Consider the following 25879-nt stretch of genomic DNA (forward strand, 5'->3'; position numbering starts at 1 on the left):
AAATCCTTAGAGGAATTGGGTATGTTCTGTATACATCTTTGGAGGGAAGGAAGCTTGAGTCACTTTGCAACACATCACACAAGATCACACAATAGATGAAATAAGGAAAGACCTACTAAGGTCATTCTGTTCCTATTAATTTGATCAAGAATAATGCGTCAGACAGTAAAAATGTTTGGATTCACATATTTACAGATTTCTGTGTATCATATCTGAAAGCAGAATTAGTTATTGTAATGGTATATGATGCTAGAACTGAAAAGGTGGAAGCAAGAGGTATTATCAATTTATTCTTCAAAGGGACTGTTTCCAGTGAATTGCACACACACAAAAATCATAATATATGAGGCCCAAAAGCAATCCTATAAGGGCTCAATGAATGCAACAGAAGACAAGATTCGTCCCTTTGTGTCAGAAAACAAAATGCTCTAGTTAGTTAGAATCTGAGATACAAGCTCCCATCTGACATGGTTTCAAGACAATATGCATATTTTGGCTTGAGCCTATCCCTAAAGAATACTTAGGCCAAGCCAAGCTTGCTTATAAGTCACCCAAGCACAACACAGAGATTCAAACAGGAATAATAAAAGAGATAGATGTAATTAAAACCCCAAAACAGAACTGGGCAAAATTGCTATAGTTACACTTTACAAAGTCAATGAAGGACTGGAATGGAGCAGCTGAAATAAGGTTATTTGGCATAGGGTCATTGTAATGATGAATTAGGGTTAATTTGCTACTTGAACGTAGGTCAGATACTCTGCTGTTACAAAATACTCATTTTACTAAATATATTTTGGCTTACTTTTAGCTTTGGAAAATAAATATTGCAATGTTAAATTAAATATGCTCTGTGACAAGGACCTACAAGAGTGGAAGACTATGATTTTATAGGCAGTTGGCTCTTATATACTATTAATATTATATGCACTTTGTAGCAAAAGCTTAAGGCCTGCCCTGCAGTGCAGAAATACTTTGCTACCCCTTTCAGGTTGCAGGCTTTTTTTTTTTTTTTTTTTTTTAAATGAGTACACGAGTTAATTAGTGGTTAAGTATTCTGTCTCTTTGCCTGGTCTATCTTATCCCTTATCCCCACAGTAAAGTTTAGTTTTTCCCCTCTTCTCACAATCATTACAACATTAACCAGTGCTGCCAACAAAACTAATTGAAGGTCTCGTGTCTTTAGGATCGGCTTAATGAAAAACAGGGGAGTTAAACAAATTCATTCAGCTTTCTGTAATTCCTATTAATTCATGTAAAGGCAAAGAGGTAGAAAAATAACCCAGACTTTTTTCCACCACTTGTCTTAAAAAGTCATCGCCACCTTACAGCTGTATAATTAAAAGTCATTATTTTTGTAACCTAAATCTCTCATCACTCTTTAATATGGAGTTAATAGTATTACATTTTGTCTTTTCAACTGAAGCTAGGTAAACACACAAAGACAAATATTTGTGAATATTCTTCCAGATTAATCCAATCCATTCTCTTTACTGACATTTGAATCTTTTTTACTCATTTGGGCCCTGATTCAGTACAGCATTTAAGTATGAGTTTAAATCCATTCCTGTTCTGTATATCACTTAAGTAAATGCCTTAATCCCATTGATTTCAAGGGGATTCAAGCATATGCTTAAACTCAGGCATGTGCTAATGTGGGCGACAGGGATGGGCTGCTATACTGGGGCCTTAGGCCCTGATCCAGCAAAATTCTTAAGCATGTGTTTAACTCCCATTGAAATCAATGCAATTTAAACACATGCTTAAAGTTAAGCATTTTGCAAACATTGCATGGGAACAAGCTATTAAACAGCAAAAATAAAACAAAACAAAAGAACGAATTATTGGGCTAAATTGTTTGTTGTGGACAGTTTCCCCAGCTTCTCTCTCAGTTATGTAGAAATGTGCTACTGCGTAAGCCCCGCCAGTTTTTAATTTCCTACCAAAGAAAAGAAAAGAAAAGAGAAGAAAAGCAAAAAAAAAAAGACAGACAGGACTAATAATTATTTATTTGTATTACAGTAGTGCCTAGATATGCAAATAAGGAAAGGGATCCCATTGTGCTTGGCACTGTGCAAACACATCAGTACAGAGTACTGTATAAAGGCCTGCGCCTGTGAACACTGCATTTGGAAATCCCTTTGAAGTCATTTGGAATTCAGCCCACAGACGGTTTGCAGGGATCACGACTTAAATGCTAAAGTATTATTATTAGTTATCATCAAGTGTTCTGAAGCAGACAAAAAGTGACCTGTGCTTTCTTATGCTGTGATGAGCAAAGTAATATAGGATCTGAAAAACAAATTGTGGCTTGTTGACTATGTATATCGGTTTGTTATATTTAAATGGACAGCAATGTACTTTTTGCAACTGGGCAGAGGTTGAGATTTTTTTCCTTTTTCTAAATTAAAAAAAATTATTTAAATGACATACCTGTAAACCAATGCAGGTTAATGCATTATCAATATAGAATATGGGATAAATTCTGCTCTCAAAGATCTGCATCTCCTAAGAACTATAAATGTATTTCAGAGGATGTAATTTGGTCCTGTATGGAAGGTAATCTTCCAATCTTGTGGGATATAAATTATCTATATAAAGGTGCAAGAAAAGTTAACAACCCCTATATAATAGGGCCCTCCTACAACAGCAAATCCCAGCCTAGTACACAGTTTGAGTACCTGGGGATCTCAGGGAGGGTTTGGGAATTACAAAAAGGGAGAGCTCCCTAGCGTTGACAGCTTTGCTTGAAGAAATGAGCTTGTAGCCCATGCTCACAATGATGTAATCATTAGTACAACAAGCTGAAACAGATTAACAGTAAAGGATTACAAAGGGGCAGAAAAGAAAGAAAGAAAGAAATGCTAGTCAGGAATAATTATCACAGTGTATAAAACTTTCTACTCTTTTATCATAAATTGCAAAGTTTTATTGATGCATATTTTATCACAGCACTCTTGCCATATGTGATCTGAAGACTCAGAGCCTGTCCCCAGAGACAGAAGTACTGATATAGATAATCAAGAATTCCTTTTATGCTTCTCTCAACACAGCTACAGCTCACATTGAAATTAGCATCTTTTACAATGCAACGCCAGTTTGCTGCCACAACTAGACATGACAGCTGGAGAAAGAGGCCTGCTCATCCAGTTATTCCTTCAAATCTCAACTTCATTATGGTTTGTGAAGATGGTGTACTGTATGTAAGCACTGTGGATCGTCAGTGGCTAGCAGAGAAATGAATCTGCACACAACCTATGTAATCCGGAAATCAGAGAGAAACTGTTCAAAATAAAACCAGTGATGAAAAGCATGATCACAGACAGCCCTTGAAAAAAAAAAAAGTAAAGATGAAATTAAGAGGAATCCAAGTGCTCTGAACTCTTGTAATTTACACTCAGGATTAGATTGCAAGATTTACCCACAGGGTGACATTCACCCCTGTGAAGACCCTAGCACAGGACTGTTCACCATTTAGATTCCCAAAGCATAAATGTCACCCATGTAGTGCCCCATGCAGTGGGTAGTATGGAACTGCACCACCTGTGGGGAGTGGTTAGTGTGCCTAAGGGGTACATACTATGCACTTGTCACAGTTCAGGGCAATTGCACATATACTTTCCCTCTACGGTCCAGCAAGGGCTCCCACTCTAGGTTTCCAGCTCTCCAACTGTTCCTTTCTTAGATAGAGATGCATCTTTCTCCCTTCATACCAGGGTATTTCCAGGCTGCTCAGTTCCCTGACTATACTATGATACATCCAGCAAAAGAGAGACTACCTAAGCAGGCCTGCTTCTCTCCTCACGGATGGTACATAGTATAATTGCCACAGTTATAAGTTAACACGCTGCTCCTTCTAAGCAAGAGCTTGTATTCTTTAGGTAAAAGCATTACAGAGAAAACAATAAAAGAACCTACACTCACCTAGGAAGCTTACCAGAGATCACCCCAACTCCAACAAGAGCTCTGGTTGTACCCCTTCAAACCTCACACAGGGTTTTTTCCTGTAGTCACGAGTTCATCACATCTTCGGCTCAGAACAAGCACTCAAGTCTTATGGGGCCTCAGTGGGACAAAGACCTTCCAACCCTGCCCTAAGAGCTGCCCATGGACCAGAGGTCCTGTCCCATTTGCTGGGTCAGAAAGAAAGCTCTGAGTCTGTTTTCACTCAGGTTATTTAAGCAAAAATGCTTTATCTATTGGTCCTTGGAGAATCCAGTTTGAACCAGCATATGAGAGCCTTTCCACAAGTGGGAGTAGCTCTCTGGAGATGTTACAACATGAGTGAATTTGCCTGCCCCTTCCCCTCCCCGACTCATCCCCCAGTATTCTTAGTTCCAAGAGGCCTGAGGGCCCCCTTCCCCATGGAACTACATACAACCCTTCAACGGGACACAAACATTTACATTTTTAATACAATGATCTCCTGAAATACTTAAACTAATTCAACTAGGTTTGGCCAGGATATTGTCATATCAGTCACAGTGCTATCAGTGGTGTAGACTGCTTTCACTGGTACTCAGGCTCCTCACCTCAGACTGGTGAGAAGGTAAGAGAGAGATTATTCTATTCTACAGAAGTTCTTATACTCCCTCATCATGGTAGTATCTGAGTGCCTTCCAGTAAAGCATTAAGCATCTAACATGCATCAGGACTGGTTCGTTCATTCATTCATTCTCTCTCTCACATCCTCTTCCTGGGCGACAATTGGTGTACAGTATAGTGTTTTGTTGCAGCAGGATTTTTTTTCAAATGTATATGCTACTATGTGTTTATGCTAGAGAAGGCAGGTCAAAACTAAAGAAGAGGAAGGTGGTAAGGACTGTGACGGTCATTGGTTCCTGTGGGAGTTTCTTACAGTCTCAGCCTGGCCCCCAAGAATGCTCAGACTCCTGACGTGAGCAAGATACCCTGCATCACTTTACTGATTATAATTGTGAGCTGTACTAGATACTTTCAGTGCACACATGGTATCAGTTGAGCACATAGCACAAACGCAGCTTTGAGGAGCCGTTTATTTATGAACATTTTTAAAGTGTCCATCATCCCAGATTATGTTACATATTATCATAGTATGGAGTAAAACCTATTTTATTAAGAGGGAAAAGACTGGTCAGGTCACTGGCATCATCCTCGTAATTCTTTAAAAAAATGTCATGTTATCTTTAAATTATCTCCAGACAGCTAGTGGAAAGGGACAAAAGGAATATCACCTTTAAGGTTTAACCCACAGAACAGGACACATGTATTGCACAGGTGTCAAGTCCTTTGGGCAGCATTTAAACCATACCATATCCAGTAAAAAATGGGAAATAAATTACATGGAGAAGTGTGAATGCAATTCCACTTTACTACCCTTATAGCTTTGTCCTCTTGCAAATTGCATTGAGTAGAACGCTTATAGTGTAATATTGCGGACAAGCTTCCCAGGCTCAAAACATGCATAACAGCAGGCCCATTAGAGTTCATTATCAAGAAGTGAGAGAAAATAATTACTTATATCATGGAAGGCAGAAGACTATGAAAAGAAGCTATGTGGCGAAAACAAAAACTATACTGTAAGGAACAATCTTGCCTTAGCAGAGCAAAGCAATCCTAATGTATGAGAGTCATAGATGACAAAGCTTACAAGCCTCCAGTAAAGTTTACGATCTATGAATGGGACAAGAAGGGACCCATAATCCAAAACTCTTGGGGATCTCATTTTAATTATCCTAAGGACTACAAAATTCTGAAATCCCTGCCCCTAACTCCAAGGGAAGGAAACATATAACTAGAAATGAGTGATTCTTTTGTGTACCCCGGAAGAAGATTCTTTTTTTTTTTCAGGACTACTTTCCACCTTTTCTACCATGTCATGGATTGTCCTGCCTTCCTGAGCTCATCCCAGAGTTCCCTTTTATAAGGATTAAAATTAAAGACCCTTTTTTCATCTGTGCTGTTAGTTACACTAGCATAATCCCATTGAAATCAATGAGGTTGCAGTAGTGTATTTGAGTGTCTAAATCCCACAGGTGGCTTTAAAAATCTCAGCTCTATACCTGAAGTCGCGAGAACAGGATAGGGCCTCAACATCATAAAGAGGCCTATGGTATTATTGTCTGTTAAGAGATTTAATAGTTTAAATACATATTTTGATCTGACCATATTTTAAACACTTGGGCATCACATAATAGTCTAAAAAATTGCTGGCAAGTGCAATCATCTTAGGTAGCAAACACTGTACACTGCCAAGATATTAAAACTGAAGAATATTAATAACTTACAAAAGAAATAGAACCACAAAAAGTATTTTAAATGGTGATCTAAGATAAATGTACAGGTTTCATTAACTTGATATGTGAAGAATTAAACCCTATATTTTTACTTACATTTGATATGAACATGCATTATCAGTGGAATAAATTAGCAACAGATTTTGAACAAAATGCAGATTCAAGGTTTATAGATTTTTAATAAATTTCTTTACTACGTTTTCATATTTGACTATACTACAGTAGCACCTAGAGTGCCCAGTTAGGAATCAAGAACCCTTTGCTCTACTCATGTAATAAAAAGGCAGTCTCTCCCCCAAAGATCTTACAATCTTAGCATTTAATGAGAAACAAATGAACTGGGTGAAGATGAGGAGAAGAGAAGATAATTATTTTTGACACCATTAAGCACTAATCTCAGTATACCCATTGCCTAGCTATTGTCAAGTGTTTCATTGGCATCACAGTAGAGGTGAGTTCTAAGGAGAGATCCTTCCATGTATATTGGGCAGCATGGCACAAAGCCTGTAGGAGTTTAAGGGAAAAATGGATTAACAGGCAATGAAGGCTGGCTTCATAGGCAGACCAGAGGCAGGAGTTGACAACTCAATAACATAGAGCTGATCAATTTGTTTTCTTTGAAACTTTGATATGTCATCACCCTTTACAGGATATTTGAACTTGAGTGCCTAGTTCCTTATTCTATAACATAAGGTGCACACACACATCTCATATAAAGTTTACATAACTAATGTTCCTAAAGATTCCGATGGACATCTCAGGACAAATTGTGCTCTCAGTTACAACAAGGTAAATCTGGTGCACTTCCATTGAGTTCAAAGATGTTTCTCTGGATTTACATAAGACTGAGTGAACAGAATTTGGCCCTGTGTGAGGCCTGAGCTGTATACAAAAGATGGTTTGGGCTATCATCTCTATATGGAGGACTCCAAATTTGATTTCCTACCCACGATCTCTACACATAGCAATATCATATCTCTAGCTGCCTCTCTCACATCTCCTCCTAAAGGAACTATCGCCTCAAACTCAACATTGAAAAAATTGAATCTACCTTTTTATAAAACCCATTAATCTCTTGAACTGTATATGTCCCAAAGATGTCTCATAAAAATCTAGACAACACCAGACTAGTTTGAATCTTGGTATATAACCTTAAACTGTTTCACCTAGCTTCATATTATGTCACAACTGTGCAAATTGCTGGCACTATGATGATGGGTCTCGTGCTTTCTCTTCTGAGGGGGGGTTCAGGGCACCGTTTCTTGTCCCTGAACTGGGTATTAACTGCCTCATTAGTGTCCTAGAGGAGGGAAACGGAGAGGGAGGGACCCGGGCCCACCCTCTATTCCGGGTCCCAGCCCAGAGGCCCTAGTGATAGCAGTAAACCACTAGAACTAGCGGTTCCTTCCCCTGGGCTACTTCCCTCTCCTGCCCTTCAGCTTGTGGGGCTTCCTGCCCTCCCTCTGCACAAAATAGGTGTCCCTTTAGCTAGGGTCTTGGTCTTCTTAGCCCACCACAGCACTTCTCCAAACTGCTCTCTGCTCCCCTCCAAACTGCTCTCTGCTCCAACACCAATCCACTCTGCTTCAACTCCTCCTCTTGTCTGATTGAAGCAGGCTTTATCATGTGACTGGCTTCAGGTGGTTTAATTGGCTTCAGGTGCTTCAATTAATGTATAGCAAACTTTGTTCCCTCTACAGGGAATAAAGCTCCCTTCTAACACTCTCCTGCTGCCCTCTGGCCATGCTGTATCTCATATTCCCCCTGCCCCTTGCTCAACACCATGGGGTTGGGCTACTTGGGATGAGAGGCAGTGCTGTCGTGATAGGCCATCAGCGTTGCCGTGTTGGCTTCCGGCCCTGTGCTGTACCCGGAAATGGAAGGGCTGCAGGGATAGGAACCACCTAGTCACTCTTGCATTCTTCTCCTTGTTTCTGTGCATCCACTGGAGTGGGGCGTGGTCTGTCACGAGGGTAAACCGCCGCCCCAGTAGGTAGTAGCGGAGAGTCTCCATAGCCCATTTTACCGCCAGACATTCCTTTTCAACGACGGCGTCCTTTGTTCCCTGAGGACATACAAGATAGGGTGTTCCTCCTTCCCTACCATCTGCAAAAGGACGCTCCTAGCCCTACCACCGAGGCATCTGTTTGTAGGATGAATTCCTTCTCGAAGTCTGGGGCTATGAGTACTGGATGGCAGCAAAGGGCTGTCCTTAAATCTGCAAATGCTCCTTTTGCCGCATTAGTCTACTTTACTATCTCGGCGTCCCGAGCCTTTATCAAATCCGTCAATGGCCCTGCTCTTGTGGCGAAATGAGGGATGAATCTCCGATAGTATCCTACTATCCCTAGAAATGCTCTGACCTGCTTTTTGCAGATTGGTCGAGGCCAACCTTGTATTGCCTCCACTTTATTCCTTTGGGGTTTCACCAAACCTCTCCTTACTACATACCCGAGGTATCTGGCCTCAGCTAGTCCTATAACGCACTTGAGAGGGTTGGCAGTGAGGCCGGCCTTCCGCAGGGCGTCTAGCACTGCTTCTACTTTTCCTAGGTGCGTTTCCCAGTCAGGGCTATGGATGACTATGTCGTCTAGACAGGTGGTGGCATACTTGGCATGGGGTCGCAGCAATTTGTCCATAAGTCATTGGAATGTTGCAGGGGCCCCATGGAGTCTGAAAGGGAGGACAGTGTATTGGAACAGGCCATCAGGTGTAGAGAAGGCAGTCTTTTCCTTGGCATTCTCGGCCAGGGGAATTTGCCAATATCCTTTGGTCAGGTCCAGGGTGGTTAGGTACTGGGCCTTGCCTAACTGATCAACTAGCTCATCAATGTGTGGTATCGGATAGGCATCGAATTGGGATACTTCATTCAACTTCTGGAAGTCATTGCAAAACCTCAGGGTGCTGTCAGGCTTGGGGACTAGGACGATAGGGCTAGACCACTGGCTGTGGGATTCTTCAATAACCCCGAGTTCCAGCATCTTCTTCACTTCTGTCCTAATTTCTTCCCTTTTAGCTTCCGGTATCTGGTACTGTCTTATTATCACCCTTACTCCGGGCCTGGTGACAATATGATTTTGGACTAGTGTCGTATGGCCCGGCTGTGTACAGAACACGTCCTGGTTCTGTTGGATCATATCAATGACCTCTGTTCGTTGTTCTGGAGTTAACTCAGGAGATATCTTCACCTGCCCCTCTGGGTCATCTGTCTGGGGTGGAGCTCCTCGAATGACCAGGCACATCTCTCGGTCATGCTAGGGCTTCAGTAAGTTGATGTGGTAAATTTGCTCTGGCCTTCGGCGGTCTGGTTGTCTGACCTTATAGTCCACCTCCCGAATGGCTTCCACTATCTCATATGGTCCATGCCAGCTGGCTAGGAGCTTGCTTTCTGCTGTCGGCACTAGCACCATCACCCGTACTTTTGCCCGATGGTTGTAATATGTCCGCTGGGCTGTGGTGGCTTGTATTAGGGCCTTGACCATGTCGTCCATCTTAGGGATGGGAGGGTTTTGGCTAACCCTGGTTTAAGTGCCCAGCGCGTAGATCCCACTCCTTACACCACGTGTGGCAAATTGCTGGCACTACTATGATGGGTCTCGCACTTTCTCTTCTGAGGGGAGGTTCAGCGCACTGTTTCTTGCCCCTGAACTGGGGTATTAACTGCCCCACTAGTGTCCTAGCGGAGGGGAGTGGAGAGGAAGAGACCCGGGCCCGCCCTCTACTCTGGGTCCCAGCCCTAGGCTAGCGGTAAACCCCTAGAACTAGTGGTTCCTTCCCCTGGGCTACCTCCCTCTCCTGCCCTTCAGCTTGTGGGGCTTCCTGCCCTCCCTTTGCACAAACCAGGTGTCTCTTTACCTAGGGTCTTGGTCTTCTTAGCCCACCACAGCACTTCTACAAACTGCTCTTTGCTCCAACGCCAATCCACTCTGCTTCAACTCCTCCAAACTGCTCTCTGCTCCAACGCCAATCCACTCTGCTTCAACTCCTCCAAACTGCTCTCTGCTCCAACGCCAATCCACTCTGCTTCAACTCCTCCAAACTGCTCTCTGCTCCACCGCCAATCCACTCTGCTTCAACTCCTCCAAACTGCTCTCTGCTCCAACGCCAATCCACTCTGCTTCAACTCCTCCAAACTGCTCTCTGCTCCAACGCCAATCCACTCTGCTTCAACTCCTCCTCTTGTCTGATTGAAGCAGGGAGCTTTTATCATATGACTGGCTTCAGGTGCTTTAATTGGCTTCAAAGTGCTTTAATTAATTTATAGCAAACTTTCTTCCCACTACATGGAATAAGGCTCCCTTCTAACACTCTCCTGCTGCCCTCTGGCCATGTTGTATCACACAACCTAATTGCCATTTGTCTCCTATTTCTACATATATCCGACCCATGCTTTCACCAAATTCTCTTTCTTTCACCTCTGCAGTCTATCCTTCTCTCTTCAGCCCTGGGGATTATCACATTTGTCATCTCTCTTTTACTATAGCAACCTCCTCTTCTCTGCAGTTCTTTGATCCAGTACATACAAAGTAGTGTTGATAAATTTATCTTGTTCCAGCAACCTGGGAGTCATTTGACAGGTCTCCCCTCTTATTTTCTGCATCAAGATCAAGCTTCATATTTCACCTTCAAGTCCCTTCTTCATTCCATTTTCTCTACTGCTGCTTCCTTCTATTCTCTCTCCCCCACACTACTTACATTCCTCCCACACTACCCTGTCTAGGACCTTTTACATTCTTTCCCCATACCCATCTCCATGCCCTTTCCATGCATGGATCTCTCTCATTTCTTCAATTACATCCTTAAAAACCCTCTTCTTCCACAAGGCTTTGAAATATTAGCCCATCACATTATCCCATGTAGCATATATGTTGGAATGGTGTTGTCTACATCTTATTTAGATTGTAAGCTCTATGGCACAAGGACTATGGGTAAAATTTTCAAAAAAAGTGCCCAAGAGGCTTAGGAGCCTCCCATTTTAAAAAGAAAACAGGTTCTTCAGTGTCTAACACACATTGGAAGTCTTGAAAGTAAGTTCCTAGGTCAATTAAGTGCTTTTGAAAAAATGTATCCTATGTCTTGTTTTATATTTGTATAGTGCTAAGCACACAGAAGGCACTCAGTAAACCACCACCACCTAGTGAGGTGTCTATATACCAATTTTATAAGATTTGCCAAATGGTGTTCTACTACTGCTATTTTAATTTTCATGACAGCAATTCTGAATCAAAACTACACAAGCAAGAAGATTTATAGGTAAGCCTTTCAATCCATCTTTAACATGCCCCATTGTGTCCAAGTTACATGTTTTAGGAATCCACTATATGCTACAAGTGCTAAAATACTTAGGCATACAGGAGACGTTAATTATATAGTTTCATTTTTACCTCTGAATTGCTACTGTAGTAGATTTAAAAAAATCATGTTGAATAATTTAGTCCCAAAGAGTTACTTACTTTAGAACTGTTAGAATCTCATGGATTGTGTCTTTACGATTCTTAGGACTTGATTGTGCAAACTTTATTCATGTTGGTGAGCACTTACTATAGCAGGCCCGCTGGCTAGCTGTAACAGAGCTCACCAACATGAATCCTTACAAATCCCCAACAAATTCTGTTAAACATACTTCACCACGTAAGAAAAAAAAAGCAGTTTAAACAAAGGACCTACTCAAAAACAAAGTTGTATGTGCCCTCTGCTGGCCCCAGACAGCAACTATCTAACAAACCCTATCCCCAGACTTCTGATGATAATGGGGTGTGTGTGAATAAACAGGGAGACAGACAAAAAATATTTTTGGGTCTTCAAATACTATTAGAAAAAACAGAAACCCCCAGAAATAGTGACCAATGGCAGAAGGAAAGAATCAAAAGAGAAGAAAATTCAGAGCCTAATTTGTTGCTTTAAACTGGAATATTTTCACTGATATCAGTGGGAGCTTTGACTTCCTCACGGCTACAGGATTGGGCCCTTCATTTTCAAGGTTCTGAGAAAGTATTAAAAACAATGGAGACAAATATTTTAAACCTATAAAAGGGCATTTGACAGTGTAACTTTATTTCTAAACACTTGAAGTACCTTTAATGGGTGCAGTGTGTGAATTATCATTATATTAGTTTGCTTTTTTAAAACATTAGTTCAAAAAAGAAAAATAGATCATACTGGAAATGTATGAAATGCTCCTTTCATCCACAGATCATTGACATCAGAAACTGTATTTCTTCCTTCACAGTACTCATAGTCTATCATGTCAATGTGTACTTAGTGAGCTCTACCAGAGAATTACCATATTGACATGCTCTATAGTGTCAACAAGAGATGGTGAATTTTAAAACAGTGATATTAATTCACAAATGAAAATGCACATGTATATATATTAATCCTTACGCAAAAGTAGGTCTTGTCTTAGTGTTGAAGACATTTTTACAAACGTATACCTCTATTGCTTTAATTAAAAAAATAACAAAACAAAACACCCAAGATACTATGATTCATAACCTACAAAATATTCTTGTTCAATTGCTTTTGCAATCATTTTGTAGGTGCAAACAAAAATAGCATATGAAATTAGAGATAATTTCCTTCCACTCATCTTTTAAAATTGCCAAATTACTTAAATTAAATTTGTTTAAAAGACAAATATTCCCAGACTAAGGACTTTCATATCAGCTTTCAGCCTCAGACAAGTTATCACAGCTGAGTTATAAACATCTGGCATTTTCTTAAAAGAAATGTAAGTGATGATATATCCTTAACTAGCCACATTACACCAATAAAATACTAAGACATGATTGTCTTGCCTCATGTCTTGCTTTTCCTTAAATACAATGCCTTAGAGGCAGTAGTGTTAGTGTACAGAGCACTCTGCTAATACTAGTTTTAATCTTTATATAAAAAATAAACTTCAATTTCTCGCTTGCTAATGATCAGTACATGAGCACATTTAACTTCTCTTCATAAAATACATTCATACACTATCGCTTTCTAAAACAAGGTACAGTGCTGACATGACAGATTCATGTTCCCAGCTGTGACATAAGGGTTCTTTGACAATGCCACAGTGAAAGCCCTATTAAGAGTACATGTGTTGGACAATGCATATGATGCAGTTAGATGCTATAAAAAGATTTTCCAGGTGTTAATGAGTTACATGGTTAGAATTAAAATGAGATAGATCAGTCTAACTGGAAAATCTCAAGAAACAGGACTCAGACTCTCAGAGAAACAGACAAACAGTGCTTTATATGCATCATTGGCCAAACTCTGCACCTGACCTTGGAAGGTGATGAGCAATCATGACTACTCAGTGAAGAAACTGTTCATTCATGATGGTGTACATGAAATAAGGAAGACACGAATGAGATCATTCAGTTTCATACACCCTTTTACTTTGCTTTCTCTGAAAAAAATAACCATTTTTGTGTAATTTATAAATGAAAATGTTAATTTATTGCTTCATTTCTTCTTCTCTCTGGTTTTGCTATACTCAGTCAGAACCATGACTACTTGTGGTTAGCATTTTCAAAAGACACACACATGCACACACATAAGCCTACTGTGAAAGATCAGTGGTTGTGATTTTCAAAGCAGGTTAGGGGGTGTAGACACATTAAAGGTATGTTTAAAACCCCTAGACTTCTTTGAAAATCTCAACCACTGATCTTTCAGAGTATGTGTATAGTTATCCTGTATATCATGTATATATACACACACATTTATTTATATTATTTATTTTACTAAAAGAACATTTTAAATTGTGTGTGTATTTTACCGATACTGTTTGTACTAAGAGTTTTGGGAACTGAAGTTTTGGTACACCTACAGATGCAAGGTACAGTCGGAGAAGCCTGCAATGCAGATTTCTCCATGTCATTTTGACCACAGCCTCATCCTGGTATACATCTGTAAGGCAGAGGTGATGGGAGGGGAGGAGGAGAAGAGATAATTTAGTCTCAATGCTAATTCCATCATGGCTTTTCTTTGCCAGTGTACAGTATTAACATATACTGTCCACTAGAAAATGAACTAACAACATCCAATTCATTTGACTAAGTATGTAAATCTGAGTATTTTATCTTTTAGTTCCAACTTAAGTCCCTCATGAGGTTAGCTCATTTAAATTTTGCTGAAGGGTTAAATTATTTTATATTAGGTCTAGGAAGATTAGATGAAGAGTATAAGCAAACAAATTCAGTAACACCTTGGCACAGAGTCTTGAAATTAAAGCCTTAAGGATTAAAATTCTGCTGTCTTGCTAGGTGTTCTGCACAAATGTTGCTATCATACAATGTAATGTCTGACCATTCAACCATATGTCAAACTCTGCTATGACAACCAGATGTAGTCATTGCCATGGAATGAAATAATCATTTTATTAATTACCCTTTAATTAGTTTATACAATAGAGGACATGCAGTAATTTAGTCAGAATTGGCCTGACAGACTCAGTACTTACAGAGATGTAATCTGTTTGTCAGACTACTTGCTATGAATAACAATTATGTATGTGAAAATGCAATTTTATTTTGGAGATGTACTGTGCATTTCACATAACTTATGTACAAGGTATTATTCAGCATTTAACTACAAACCAATGACTAATGATTTCAATACATAAAATTGTGTAAACCTCTATGTATAGCTGAAACAATGAGGAGTCCTTGTGGCACCTTAGAGACTAACAAGTTTATTTGGGCATAAGATAGTTTCCCCATGATTATCATGGTTCTTAAGGCATGTTTTTCATGTCTTATTTAACAACCATAGATTTTGTATATGTTTATGTTTATTAAATATAAGAAACATTAGACTTATGACAAAACTTTACTGGTCTTCAGTCGTGGCTCCAGAAATTATTCTAAAATTAAACACAGCACTTAACTAATTGATGCACTATAAAGTTAAGATTCTTTATAAGAGTTCCCTAATGAAACACCACTGGCGACGACTCAAGGTCAGTAGTGTCTCTTATAGTTTTCACTATACATTTTGTCTTTCTACCTCTAGAGGATACTTCAGTAAAATGTTCTTAGGTTTCTAAAAGTGGGTCGATCCAGATACGGTTAGCAATATTCCCTTGTAGAAAGTTCTGGTAAATAGGAACAGGTTGGCAGATTGCCTTGAAAACTGTTCCTCACAACAGGGATTACAATTAAATCAGAAATAAAGAATTTATCCTCTATCCATCATTGGATTATGACAATGCAATTTTGACAACTTCATCAGAACGTTTGTGAAGTGCATTTTAACTGCGGTCTTTTAGTATCCAGGTGAGTTCCTCCCAACACCCCACCTTGGGCCAAACACTGCAGTGCTCACTCAGTCCATCCTCAGATAATTTGGGATTTGAATAGAGACTACATTATTTTATTTAATTACATATACAGTTGTAGCACTTTAACATGTATCCTGTTTTCTCCCCTTCCCTTAATGCAAAAATCTCACAAGTGTATCTCAAAGTCTTAGGTAAACTCAGAAAAATACAACACTATGATTTGGACAGCAAAGTGAAAGCTCACTCCACCGTTATCTTACTGGTACTTCCTATACTCTGGCTTCCTTATGTATACAGATGAAAAGTATACTAATTGTGGTTCTGATTAAACATTGTCCAGTGCCAAAATCTTTTTTTATTTAGTAATATATAATGGATGGATATCTGTACTAAAATCTGTGAGCCAAATTCATCCCTGGTGTAACTTCTTTGAAGTCAGTGGAGTCACACCAAAGCTGAATCTGTTTCCTTTACAACATTAGACTTCAAATCATCCTGTGATTTTGCTCAGATGATTATGACTTCATCAACTTTGTTTTAATACCCTGCTCTTCCATTCTCTCTGATTAGACATATCACTACTTTCTTTTTTTGTACAGGTATCTCTTGTTGTATGCTACTTAGGAAATAATTTACAACCATTTTTCACTTACAGCACCATTTTTTAGTAAATATCAATACTGTCAGTCTACTGCCTATGTACTTTGCTTGACTACTAAAATCACCTTTAGCACTAGCAAGCATGGGGTTTTCTGTTACATCATATAGAAAAGCAAAAGTGTAGTAAGGGTTATTTCACCAGTTTTTCATGAAAGAGAAATCATTCTGAGTAACATGTTTTAAACCTGGACATAATTACAAAGTTAAAACGCAAACAGTTTACTGTTAAAATCTTGCATGCCTGTTTGAAAAGCCTTACAGCAGCACAAAAGCTGGCACCATTAGCGGCCATCCCTGCTGAGCTGGCAATAAAGTGTGCACATAAGTAAAATGCATTAATTGGTATTAGTCAGTCTAGTTAGGATGTTCATTCTCCAGGCATATTTACATTTTACTTCTCTAAAACGGGATTAAAAAAACAACTCATCACTCGATTGTGTCCAGCATAAAAACTAAGAAGAGAAAATGGCAGTAATGCATATTTAAACTGCAGTTTCACAGAGATGCCCTTTTGTTAAATAGATAGCGACCCCTGGGCTCTGGGATTCAAAGTACTGCAGAAGCGGAGCAAGTGATAAATGTTGCATGTTGCTATTTTCTCTCCCTTTCTCTCATTTTGTGGCTACTGTGCCCTACTGATTCCCGCACCTTCAGATCAGAATGAACAATTAACGGCCTAATTATTCCAGTCACACCAGCCCACAATGAAATCTTTATTCAGTGTTTACAGCAATCTTTGGCAGAGGCTGTCTTGCTGTTTTGAAACTAACTAAGAAGAACTGCACCCCTTGGCTCCGCTCAGCATCAGCTGCCTTGGTTTCAGAGCTGGGTGCCAATAACCAACCTTCTTGGTTCCCCCCTCCCCTTTCCAAAGTGGGTTTTTTTTTTTTTGGTTTTGTTTTGTTTTGAGGGTGAAAAGATCTATTCTCATCAACTCCTTGTTGTATACTGGCTGATTTATGGCCCAGCCATTGGTCTCTTCCTTCCGTATCTCTTTCACATTTATTTTCTGTTACCCCTTCCCCTCCTCTAGCAACACCCAGCAGAGTCCCACCAAGTCGGCGGCTCGAGAGCCCTTCACCGCAGGCTGCCCGGCGGGGGGACGGGCCGGGAGGGGCCACCGCGGCCAGTGAGAGCCACGGAAGAAGAACCAAACTTGGTTCACAGGAGGAAAAAAAGTGAAAACAGAAAGGGGGAGAGTTTCCCGCACACTTTGCTCACAGCTCCATTTATCCTCCCCTGGCTCTAAGGGCGGGGGGAGGGAAAGAGGGCTGGCAACAGCGAGTGCCCTGCTCCCTAGAGGGCTCCCCCAAATCACCCCATGGGCAGGGCTCCCTCCTGCTCCTATAATGCCCCTGTGTTCAGGGCTTCCACTGGGCAACCCCCCCCCCTTTGCCCCCAGCCCATGGCTCCCCACACTCTCGGCCCCCTGCTCGGCATCCCCCCCCCCCCCCCCGCAGGCGCCCCGCGCTCTCTCGGGCTTGCAAGACTCTCCCCCCCCCCCCCCCCGCCGCCGCCGCCGCCGCCGCGCCCCAGTGTCTGATCCTTGGGCTGCATCTCCATGGGGCGGCCGCCTGTAGAAGAGTTCAACCACCTCCCCGCCTCCACCGGGCTCCTTTCCCTGGGGGGTTTCCCCGTAGGCGGCTCCCCCAGCACGCAGCAGAGCAGAGGGGACCACCCCGGAGCCGGCGGGCCTGGGACACGTCCCCCGCACCCGAGGCGCTGCTCAGCCTGGCGCTGCGGAGGCGGCTCCCTCCCCGGCCCTTTGGCCCGAGCCGCCGGGGAAGTTGGAGCGAGAAGCTCGTGGCAGGGCGGAGGCAGCCCCGCCGCCAGCGCACCTGAAAACGTCCCAGCCAAACTCGAGAGCAGCGGCAGCCCCGCGCCCCTTCCCTCTGCCTCCCGCGGTGCTCGGCAAGGGAGCCTCCGGTGTTACCCCGCGGGTACCTTGCGCGGTGTGTGGCAGGAGCTCCCCGGGAACCCTCCTGGCGACCTTCCTCCTCGCTGGGGTCCCCGCTCACATCCCAGCGCCCCCCGCCACGGCCACTGTCGTCCGAGAAGCGAAGTCCACTCCTGAGCCCACCTCGGGGGGGGAGGGGGACGCACAGCTTCCCCCTCCTGCCCCCGGCGCTCACAAAGGGCTAGATTTCTGCTTCCACCTGGGCTGCAGTGACGACGGGGTTTCTCTCCCCCCCGCCCCCGGTCCCTCGCCTCTGCCAACTCTCAGCTCAGAGCCGGTGGAGATGGAGGCTCCTCCTGATCAGCTCCTCTCGAGTTTGTGGCAGGCACCTCTTCCCCTCCTCCTTCGCCCTTGCTCCTTCCCTAGTCTAAGTGGCTGCTGGCTGCCTGTGCCACTGGTACTCAGGCTGCTGCTCATGAATATTCTGACAGAGGCGAATGCTGTTGAAGTAAATTGAATTAGCCAATTGGTGCCAGGAATGTGCACTCCGTCCCTCTGCGGAGCTGTCTGGAACACCACCAGATGCAAGTAATTAGTGTCCAGTTGGCACCCTGTGGTTCAGACCCTGCCATTTTGACTTGGCACCTCTGGGGAACCCCACTGGCTTTAGATTCCACACACATCTCAGGTCCTGGGAAAAGCAGCAGTGTGTACCAGAGACATCTTTTTACAGAGAATATGTCTTAGGAGGATTTAAAAGATGCACCATCCCTGTTCAGGACTGAATGGGAATTTATGGGGAAAGACAAGGACAACATGACAGATTTAAAACACACTTGTTAGGTAGTCTGAAAATACTGGGATACAAAGCTTTATTTTTCTAACAGAGGAAAGCTTTGTTTCCTTGAGAAGGCTCAGTTCTAATAAATATTCTTTGATCTTACAGATATCAGTGTAAATACGATTTCTTGTAGGGATTGTAGAAGATTGAAAAAATCCATTAAATAATCCTCTAAAAACCCTTCCTTTTTAAACTTTTTTCAAATGTCTGTCGTAGTCATGAAACTGGTATGCAACTGACAGCAATGAAAACTCAAATACTCTGTCTAACCCCAGAACTGCTACAGCAGAGGCAGCACATGTACACAGGAGACACATTCCATGCTCCCTACCAATTTGCCCCAGTGGTGACCTGGAATAACCACCTCTAGGGGTGAGAAGGTTCCTAACTCTATGCCCATTCGATCCTTCATCTTTCTGCAGATAGTGTAGTAAGGGTACAAATTAGCACCAACTTTGGAGTGAAAGAGATGTTCATTCGGTACTAGAATGAGACTGCAGCTCATTTCATATATGCTGAACAGCTGTCAGGTGGTAATACCTTCTAGTCACTACCAGCCTACAGCCCAATTCTATTCTCAGTTACACTGGGTCAGATCCCAAGTAACTCCACTAACTTCAGTGCAGAATAGAAACCATATAATCTCTACCCAAATCAGTCAGTTTGCCATTGAAGACTAATTCCCCTTATTGATTTCCTGGAACATCCAGCCTCTTTGCGATGAAATCTACTATGAAGATTGATTGCACAGTTTAGATTTTTTTTAATTGCCTTGATTATTTAGCAGAACTAAGGTCACAGAAATATACCTGAGGAATCTTAGGGACATGCATTTTTCATAAACATTCATCGCTATATAATCAGTTCAGTATAAAAAACGGGAGCACGCACACGAGAGAAAGTAGGTGAGGAGATCATTATTGGACCAACTTCTGTTGGTGAAAAAGACAAGCTTTTGAGGTTACACACAGATCTTTTTCAGGTCTACGTAAGTTCGAAAGCTTGTCTCTTTCACCAATGGAAGTTGGTGCAATAAAAGATATTACCTCACCCATCTTAGACCTACCTAGCTCTAGTATACTGATACCAACACAGCTACAATGACGCTGCAAAAAAAGAAAGAATGCAATGGAGATTCTTACATTAACAGTTTGGAAGTCTTGACGTTGCTTGGTGTCACGTTCAATATAAATGATAAGTTACAATTGTGATAAATATATATTTTGACAGCCAATATTTTATCCAGTTTTCTTCTATTGTATATTCATCTCTGGACTCAGGTTGATTGGTGACTTTTAATGAAACATTCTAGAGAGCCAGAATTGTCTCTCGCTGCTACTGTCTGTCAATGACTAAGTCTCAGTGTGTTTCTGATAATAAGGCAAAATATAACCTTATTGAGGAGAATGATCATGAGCACATGTAACAATATTCCAGAAAGTTACCACAGTTGCAATTTTAATCAAAATCCCAAAGACTTGTAGCCAGAATCAAGTCTTTTAGTTAAGTGTGGAAATGTTTCCATACTAATGTATTTATTCTCAATGTAATACATATTGTTTAGCATGGATACTATACTTGCAGATGATATGTACATCTTTATTTTGAGATAACATGTTAAGAATATATAGGATAAGATTTTTTTTTAAAATGTAAATCCATGCCACTCCTGTAATATGTTGGAATCAGTCTGTATGTAGTCTCTACCTCCCTCCCCTTAATTTATTTATTTTTCGAAATTATACTGCTATAAGAAAAAAGAAGTCACAATAAACATATATGAGACAGCTTTAATGGTGTGGAGGCTGCAGTGAAGGTACTTTGATTATGTTGTATGCCACAGCACCATGAAAATAAAATGCAGATACTGTTTATTGCATAAGGTTATAATTTAGGATGAATAGATATAGAGTACATAATGCTGTACTGATGACAGATAGCACAAGATAATTCTATAATATACAGAGTGAGCACTGGAAAAAAAACAATGTGAGGTTCTCAATTTTATGTTTACAGTTGATTTTGAATATCAAAAATGTTTTATTAAAATAGATGCTACTTGCATACCTTAATTTTTACAGTTCAATATTTGTGTCATTTTTTTCACAGAAAAAAGTTTGAGTAATGTGCCTGTGACTGTTTTCCTAAGAAGTATTATGTGATGCATAGTGGAAGGATGGGAAAAAAGGTGCAGGGGAGGAGGGAGTGATCCTACATTCCTACTGGAAAAAAAAAGATAAGGCCTCAATCAGGCAAGATGCTGAGCATGCTCATCTCCCACTGAAGTCAGAGTTGAGAGCACCCAGCACTTCAGAGAAAGTGCTTACAATCTCACCTCATCTGCTTTAAAATACACAGACCCCATATAGAATAGATGAATGGATATCCTAGAGGTCTCAATTTTCTCCTTAAAAACAAATCACCAAAGGGATGACAATTTAAATTAAAAAAAAAATGACCCTAACTCTCAAGATTGAGATGATCCATAAGATTCCATCCTTAAAAATGGGCATTTTATTGCTGCTATGAGTAAATATTTTTATATAAACTACTGCATATATTAGTTCCAATACTTGAAGTTCTCTCTGCCTTGAAACTATATGTAAAGTTAGATCCATACAAAACAAGCAAAATTAAAAAAAATAATTTTAGAGCATGCTGAGTAGTCTTAAAGATTAGAGTCTTTGGGGGAGATGTAAAAACATTTTGCTATCACTGTTTGAACAAGGTAATTTAATATGCTCCCATCTATTTACACATTCTCTTGGAATAAAAACTTGCAATAAACATGTGTATATTGCTTATCTGCTCATATACATGTCTGTCTTTTGCAACTGACATGAAGGATAAGTTACAAGTTCTAAAGAAAAAATACAGAAAGCTCAAACCCAACTATTTTATAGTTGTGTGGTCACTTCATGTCATGCAGTAGCTTTCATGTTTCTGGCTAGTTTATTCTCCACCTTTTTTCATTCCTGTCCCTTTTCATCTCTCTTCATCATTCCTCAAGAAAGAAGACTGGGTTGTGGTACATGATAAACTGTGTTGCAGTATTCCTTCATTAGGTGGCCGATAGGAAGCACTCATTCTTTGGCAACAGAGGGAGGAATGGGATATTTCCATTATTCAGCTTGCATGAATGGGAGCTAAATGCTTTGAGGAATCAAAATTATGAAGATTTCATCTTAATCTTCATTCCTCTTTTCTAAGATTTTATTGTCATATAATTAAGATTCTTTTAAAATTAATCCCATCCTATATTTTATTCATTTTAGGGCATTTTGCAGGGTCAGTGTTAATTACACAATGCACAATTATCATTGGTATGGTATCTCTCTTACACAGGAAAAAGGATTTGGATTTTTTATTTTGTGAAAATTCACTGGAATAAGATATCATCCAAAGGGGGGTGGGGAGGGGGAGAGAGAGAGAGACCATGAACTTAAAGAAGCATATTCCAAAGTAGTAAAACAAAACTACACATAGTTCCAAGAAGTGGTACATAAAGCTAATGCATATAAAAATTGATAGTGAAAGAAATTTATATAATATAAATTCTACATTTGAAAAGGTCACTGAAACAGGTAACAGAGAAATCTTTCAGAGTCATGTCTACAGGGCAAGAGTGCCAGTACCACCCACATCCAAGAAAGCGCAGAAGTACCATATATTAGTGAGTAAATACTATGCAAATGCCACACAGTCTTTATTTCTACAAAGTCTGTTTATTTCTAAAAAGTACTCAAAACAAGGATAGTGAAGGACAGAACTTAAAATGGCAAGTGCATTTTATGAAACAAAGTGGCTACAATAGAGGCATCTCTCTTATTGCAATCCTCCAACTGCTCCAATGATCACATCCCACCTGATCTCTTGTTCTCCTTTGCCCCACACTCTCATCCCCTTCTCTAGCCTCTCCCCCCAGTTCATTCCCCTCACAATACAACCATTGTTCAATCTCCCCCATTTAAAAAAAAAGGGCCTAGTATTGATCTAATTTGCATCTTCAACTACCTCTGCATCTTTCTCCTCCCCTTCACCTCTAATCTCATAGGGTGGTCTATAATCACTATCTGGAGTTCTTTTTTCCAGCTCCAGTCTAGACCCCATCAGAATCCAGCATCCACTTGCTGCAAATGCCTCTCTCTGAAGTCTCTAATGACCTCTTCCTGGCCAAAACTCAGGATGAGTACTCTATCTTCATCTTTCTCAACCAGTCAGCTGTGTTCACCACCAGCAACCATGCTCTTCTTTTAAAAGGCATCCTACCTTCAGTTTTCTATCGTTTCTTGGTTCTCCGACGAACTCTCTAATCACTCCCTCATTTCCTTTGGGAATCCTCTCCTCCCTCACTGAAACTTTCAGTGGGGGTCCCACAAGAGACTTTTTTCCTGGCCACCTCTTCTTCTTCCTCCATACCATAACTCTGGGAAACCTATTCAAAAACATGACTAACTATTGGCTTTTAGCTGGTAACATAGAACGATCTCCTCCTGTTCAAACTAAAATCTCTTTCAGATATCTCCTTATTTCTAACTATCAACTCAACCTTCAACATGGTGAAAACTGAGATCTTTCCCCCACAAACTCTCCATCCTCTTCTTAGTATGCATAGGCAATACACAATCCTCTCTGTTACTCAGCAATGTAGCTTTGGCATTGATTTTGAATTAATCCTCTCTCTAGATCCTCATAGCTGCGTAGACTGCATAGACTGTCGATCCTTTATCAGTTAAGGCTGAGCCAATCACAACACATCTTCCAATCTTCTCTCACTCTGGCCATCCTTTGCCATGTTTGTCCATATCTTCTTGTTAGGAAACCATTCCACCTCTTTGGAGGCTGACCGCGCGGCCATTTCTGTTCTCGCAGATATCACTTGGATATAGCTGCGGTCCATCTGTTGTCGCTGAGTTGGGCCACATGTCCCGCCCACCGCATTTTGCTGAGCCTGCTTTCAACAACGACTCGCACTCCAGACTGCTGCCTTATTATTTTGTTGGGGATGTGATCGCAGAGCTAAATGCCCAGAAATGTTCGTTCCATTCCCCTCTGTGTGACAGACAGTTGATGTTCTTCAATCTTTGTCAGTGACCATGTTTCACTGCCATATAACATCGCTGGAAGCATGGTAGAGTTAAAAGGATTTGCATGAGTTGTTTTGCTGATCTTTCCTTGGAGGATGACCTTGATGTCATTGAATGCGCACCATCCAGCTTTTTTTTCTTCTGTGCGACAGTTCACCTTTCTGATTGTGGCGCATGTTGACTTCCTGGCCCAAATAAACGTATTTATCAACCTCCTGGATCTGCTCTCCTCCAAAAGTTATTTGGGTTCTTGGAAGAACATCTGATCTCATGTATTTTGTTTTTGACTGGTTCATTTTTAATGCTACTTGACTACTTTTCGCATTCAGTTCTTTAAGCACTCTCTCAAGCTGGGCTATATTTTTGGCTATCAGCACTATATCATCTGCGAACCTGAGATGGTTTAGCCAGTTGCCGTTGATATTAATCCCACTTTTCAAGTCTGCTCATCGAAAAACCAATTCAAGACAGGCTGTGAATAATTTTGTTGGAACTGTATCTCCTTGTTTCACAACTTTCTCGATGGGGATTCGGAGGGGAGTATTGAACAGCGATATGTCCATGCTGCAGCCAGAGTTTGCTTCCTTTAGTAAAGTGATATATTTCACGCTGATGCCCTGTTCTGAAAGAGCTTCAAGAATAGCATTAATCTCTACGCTGTCGAACGCCTTCTCATAGTCCATGAAGGCAATGCACAAGGGGAACTTGTATTCCCTTGAATGCTCTAGTAGTTGGTTTAGAGTAAAGATGTGGTCTATCGTGCTGTAATTCCTTCAAAAGCCAGCCTGCTCTCTAAATTGCGGTTCATCCAGGTTTTGAGACAGTTGATTTGTTATTATTTTAGTGAACAACTTATAGATATGCAAAAGCAGGCAGATGGGGCAACAGTTCTTTAGATTTTCTCGATCACCTTTCTTATACAGCAAGATGGTATTGGACTCTTTCCAACTGGACGATATATTCTGGATTTCCAGGTAGTGGCTGAACCTTTGGGTGAGACCTTTCCAAAGTCCCTGACCTCCTTCCTTAAGCACTTCTGCTGTCAGACTATCCTTGCCTGGAGCCTTCCCCTCTTTCATTTGATGGACTGTGTGACAGACTTTGCTGATGACAACCGGGAGTATGTGTTCATCAGTTTGTTGAAGTGATGGCATTGGGATGTCTATATGGGATGCAAAAAGCTGGGTATAGAAATCCCTGCAGATTGCCTCCATCTCTGTTTGATCAGTTATTGATTCTCTGTCCCTGTTCTTCAAAGCTGATAATGATGACCGGTACAGTCCAGTTCCCATTTGGATTTCTTGAGACTTTTACGATCTTCAGCAGCCTTTAGGAGCTTTTCGGTTTGAAATTTCTCAAAGTCTTCAACTTCATTCATATGAGCTTGCAGAGAAGGGAGTACTCAAGCCTGTCACTGCCATTTCTTTTCATTTTCCTCATCTTCTCCAATAAAGTCTTTGTATTCTCCGAGATTCTCCCACTAAGTCTTCTTGGTCTTTCACGCTCAGCTGATTTCACACACTGTTTCAGTCTCTTACTGAAGTTCTCATAATTGTCGTTGCAGTCATCCAGAAGGCTCCAATCTTCCCTAGAAATGTTTTCCTTCAGGATTGCCTCGTCGAAAGCTACCAGTTGGTGCCTTCTGTTCACCACACACCGCAGCTTTTTCTCCACCTTCACAGTGAACGTGAGTCTGGCTCTCAGCAGGCGATGATCGCTACCAATATTGAATGATGGCACTACTGAAATATCCTGCACGATGCATCATCGATTGATCAGAAAGTAATCGATTCATATCTAGGTCCTGTTAAAATCTTCCCACTTCTTTCTGAAGAACATCTCTAAGGT

At 41.1% G+C, this 25879-nt stretch overlaps 1 protein-coding gene across 2 annotated transcripts in view; it reads right to left on the minus strand.

Annotated features, from left to right (window-relative positions):
* CDH20 (cadherin 20) overlaps nucleotides 1–18490 on the minus strand; it is a 150680-nt gene extending 132190 nt beyond the window's left edge. For both annotated transcript variants that reach the window (XR_012157363.1, XM_073332246.1), the window contains exon 1: nucleotides 18151–18490. The gene's annotated coding sequence lies outside the window, so the exon portion shown is untranslated. The remainder of the gene's footprint in view (nucleotides 1–18150) is intronic.
* Between the last annotated feature and the right edge of the window lie 7389 nt (nucleotides 18491–25879).

This window comes from Lepidochelys kempii, chromosome 2, assembly GCF_965140265.1.
Source record: "Lepidochelys kempii isolate rLepKem1 chromosome 2, rLepKem1.hap2, whole genome shotgun sequence".
NCBI classification, from domain to species: Eukaryota; Metazoa; Chordata; order Testudines; family Cheloniidae; genus Lepidochelys; species Lepidochelys kempii.